A 4739-nucleotide genomic window follows, 5' to 3' on the forward strand; every position below is an offset into this window, starting at 1 on the left:
GCTGCCCGCCCCGGCAAGCGCAGCACGTCGGGCACTGAGCGGGGCCGGGCCGAGCTGGGCGGGGAGCAGCGGTACCTGCTGTGAGCAGCACGTGCTGCACGGGGAAGGGGGGGTCGGCGTCCCCAGGGTGTTTAGGAGCCGTGGAAATGCGGCACTGAGGGACACGGCCGGCAGCATGGAGGGATGGGCTGGGCTTCCCCAGCTTTAATGATGCTGTGATTCCGTGACCCTCTTTTGACTGGGCTGGTTTTATTTTAATTGCGGCCCTATGGCTGCGTTTCCCATTAGGGACAGGGACCAATAGGATGAATGCAGATCTCTCCAGTGCTGCATATAAGCAGAGCAGCCTCTAGACGGAAACAGCTCCTCTCCATCAGCGTTCACAGTGTCAGTAGGTGCCTTTTTCTCTGCACGGAGGAATTCAGTGCCGCATCTTTGCTCCATGTGCACTTCCATGTCAGCCGCCATTGTGTCAGACAGCCCCTCTGCTGCCGTCTGTCGCACGGCAACAAAATGTAACGGGATATCGGTGGGAAGGTTCAATTCTGCTCCCATTGCTCCGTCATCCGCCTACCGACGGCGCAGGGCAACAGAACGAAACGGGAGGCGTTACTTTCGGAGCGTTCCTCGGACACACACACACACACACACACACACACACACACACACACACACACACAACGGCGCTGCGCCGCTCCGCCTCCTGTCACCGCGCCGCGCTGCTGTGGCGCCCCGGAGCGGCCGGGAGGCTGCACTGCACCGCGGGCAGCGGGAGCCGCGGCGCTGCGGGTACTGCCGAGGGGAGCGGGGAGATGCCGCAGGTCGGGGCGGGACGGCGCGCGGTTCTCCGCTTCGGGACGGGAAGCTCCGGGAGCGCGGCGGCTGGTGGCGGCGGTCCTCCTGCTGACAGCCGGGACTGCCCGGATCCGGCGTCATTAACGCCGTGAACGGAATGATGGTAGGAAAAGTCGGTGTGTTTCTGTCGAGGACTCGTCATTTCCACCCGTGGGATTTGCTTTGTTTTGTTTTTAATTCAACACAAATCTCAGAGTGAAAATACTGAGTTAAACTCCACCTTGCACGTGAGCGGGGTGTGATTTCTTACCCACCGCAAATTCTGAAGAAGATGACAGAATCACACTATCGCTTCTGCTCAGCCCCATTTCCAGCACTGCACAGCCCTGCGTTCCTCCAGCCTGCTGTGACCGTGCGAGCTGCTCTGCTCAGCACCGGGCAGCTGCGTGCTGCACGTGGAGCTGTGCTGAGCCGGGGCTGAGTCGTAGGGTCTGGAGTGCCAGCAGAGCGGCTGAGCGCCGTGGGCGGTGCTGAGCGCGGCTGGACAGCCGGCAGCTACGGGGCAGAAAGCAGCACCGCTAGAGCAGAAAGAGCAGAGAACCTGAGGATGTGAGCGCTCCCCTCGTGTGGCACAAAGGCCGTATCGGAGCTGCTCAGGTAGTTTCATTCAAAGTTCATAAAGAGCAGGAATAGTGAAAATGTTTTAACTTTGGAAAGTGATGCAGCTGGGGCTTTAAAAGACATTTAATGAGCTTACATTATCCAAGTTGCTCTAAAACCAGCTGCGATTCAACTTAAGTAAAAATCTTTCCGGCTGGGATGTGACTTAGTATCTTTGTAGTAAAAAGCTCCCATTTAGGCACTGCTTTACCTACTAACAGCACAGCTTGGACACAGTGTTCTACAGAGCTTCTGTCTGATGTGGAATCCTGTGACACAGCCGGGAGGCCCAGCAGACAGTGCACACAGGGGAGCACAGTGCGGCCCAGTGGCTGTTCCCTGCCTGCAGGTGCCCACAGCACCTGGTGTCAGCACTGCGGGCCCCACAGCCGCTCCCGCAGCCCCAATCTGATCCAGGCAACTCCTGGTGCAGCAGTGGGTTCTGAGTGGGAAAGGCTGCGTGAGTGCTGCGAGGAGTGAGCGTATCAAAGCTCACGTGATGCACAGCTCAGAAGATGGTCTGTGGAAGGAGCTGTTGGCTGCGTAGGTGGGAAGGACCAAGGCAGAGTAACAGGAGGAAGGAGACTGTCAGGTCTGCAGCTGTGCTGCAGTTGCTCCCCCAGATTTGCACAGCATATCCCTGGTACAAGGTGTGATGTCCAGGTTATGAGGTGGTTGGATATATGTAAAGAAATCTAAAGCCACTGAAACAATCCTGGAGTGCCACAGGTCTCGCTGTATGAGCCTTGGTTCTCCCTCTGGGAAGCTCTGTCAGCCTGCAGGTGCTCCATGGGAGCCATGAAGCCCAGGCAGCACCCAGGGGACCATTCAGCCTGTGGGGAAAAACTGGTTTGACCTTACAGCAAACCACCATCCTCAGCCCTGACAGTGTGAGTGCTCTGCAGCACTGTGTGTACAGCCCTGCATCCTCTGTGTGTGCCTGGGGCATAATGGGGTGAAACCGTTCCTCTTGTTGCTTTTAGCACATGTACAAGGTTTTAAAAATTCTCCCCAGTGTTCACAAAGACAGTCCAAATAATCCAAGTGTTCTGGTTTATTGCTGTCCCTAATAACAGGGTCAAATGATTCATTAAAACCTTTCAGTGCAATCCTCCAGCAGCAGATGAATACCCAGCTGATGGGGTTTGGCTGTGCTCCCACTGCTGCACTGGGCAGTTCCGAAAGCTCGCAGTGAGAGACTTCAATCAGGAAATGTCACCACATTATGAATGCTTAATGGCGCTGATTTGTGCCTTCAGCTGCCAAAGCTGGGAGCTGGCTCAGCATCCAGGAGCCTTCTGAGCTCAAGGTTCAGAACAAATAACTCCTTGGGGTCAGTGTGTTGCAAGAGATGTTCCCAGGCAGCCTGCAGTGCTGCCTCAGAAGTCAGGGTGAGTTTGGTGACAGTGCTGTGATCCCTAATGAGAACTGGGCCCCTTTACCTTCTGTAAACCCATATGGTTTGTAGGGTTACGCATGGTAGGAAGAGAGCAGTGGTTGGAGGAATCTGTGGTCTGTTATTCTTACAACTGCTGCAGACTGCAGCCCGCACCTCCAGCTACTCCTGCCACAAATGCACGTCCCAGCTGGGGCTTTCCTCCCAGGCAGCCAAAAGCACCTTTTGTTCTGCTGTCCTGTCTGAATGTGCTGCTTGCTCAAGTGCCAGACTGGTGAGGTACTGGCACAGGCTGCCCAGGCAGTGGTGGGATCACACCCCTGGAAGTGTTCTGAACCAAGGGTATGTGGCACTGAGGGACATGGCCACGGGTGGGTTGGGCCTGATGATCTTAGATGTCTTTTCCAACCTTAATGACTCTACGATCGTATGACCGTACTGGTGTAAGGTCACAGCACTGCAGCTGTGCTCTGAGCTGGGCTGGGGGACAGAGGGTTGTCTGCAGATACAGCTCCATTCATTGCAGGAGCTGTGGGGTGACTGGAGCAGAACGGAGGACTGAGCTGTGCAGCACACATCCCTCCAGCTGCACCAGGTGAGCTCGGCCAGCACCGCAGCTGTCAGTGCTCACAGCAATGGGGTGTCCAAGGGCTGTTAGGCACCATAAGTTCACCTGGGAGAGGCGACCCACAGCTCCAGGAGCATCATCAGGGATTCCCACACTGAGCTTTGCTCTCTTAGCATCCTGCAGGACAGCCTTGGGTTGGTAAATCAAAGTTCTTTACATAGAAGGAAAAATATCTTCTGCAAATGATGGTTTTCCTATCCCATCCCTTCCATTGTGTTTGCTGATTCATTTTATTTTCTTTCACTTCGGTACTTTTTCCCAGCTCCAAAATGAAGTCAGTGACAAGCAGATACAAGATACTTGATATGGAAAGACCCAACGTGGTGGCAAAGTTCAGTTGAGGTTTGTAAGGTGCTGAGAAAAGGGTCCCATGAAGGCCGACAGACCCCAGCGGTGCCCGCAATCAGTGCTCTGGGCTGTCTCCTTACCGGTACCACGGCAGAGCGGGCACTACTCGCTGTGTCTCCCCACGTTCCCCCCCATCCCGGCGGTTCCCCCGGAAGGGCTCAGGGCTGACACCCCCCCGGCCGGGACGCGGCTCGCGCGGCGGCGGGAGGAGCGCGGTGCCGGGGCTGGCCCTGACCGAGCTTCTCCTTATAGAAAGCGACTGCAACGAGCCCCAGAGCCGCGGGGTTTGCGAGAGTCCTCTGGACATCCCCGAGTCCGCTCCCACCAGGTTTCCTACAGCCGCGGGTTTCACGCTCTGCAGCCGATTCCATCGCGAACGCGTCTAACGAACGATGGTACATTCTTAACCGTAGGGCACGCTGAGGCGAACCCACGCGGCCTTAGGAACGCGAGCGGGACTTGCAGCCACGTGCTCGCAGTGCCGCACCGCGCCCGCAGCCCCCGCCCGCTCCTTTCGCTTTTCCTTCCCTCCCGCGGGGTCCCGGCCCCGCCCGGCGCAACGCGGCGCCTTTAAGGCGGGCGGCGGCGGCGCGGGGCGCCCATGTGGAGGTGCTCCATGCCTTGTTGTCCTCCGCGCCCATTGGCCCGCACGGCGCTGACAGCTCGCGCGGCGCCGCCAGCGCACTGCGGGGGGAGGGCGGCCCGCAAAGCGCGGCGCGGAGCCCGGCCCGGAGCGGCGCCTTCCTCGGGGCCGCCGGCGCCGCGCCCCGGCCTCGGCGCTCGCCCACGCCGGCCCCCGCCCCGAGCGGCCAACGGGGCGCTCCGCCCGCCCCCGCCCCGCCCCGCTCCGCCCCGTCCCGCCCCGCCTCGCTCCTCCCGCCCCGTCCGCTCGGGGCCCCGCTCCGCGCCGCG

Source organism: Coturnix japonica, chromosome 22, assembly GCF_054131305.1.
Source record: "Coturnix japonica strain WE chromosome 22, WE-NBRP24, whole genome shotgun sequence".
In the NCBI taxonomy this organism is placed as follows: domain Eukaryota; kingdom Metazoa; phylum Chordata; class Aves; order Galliformes; family Phasianidae; genus Coturnix; species Coturnix japonica.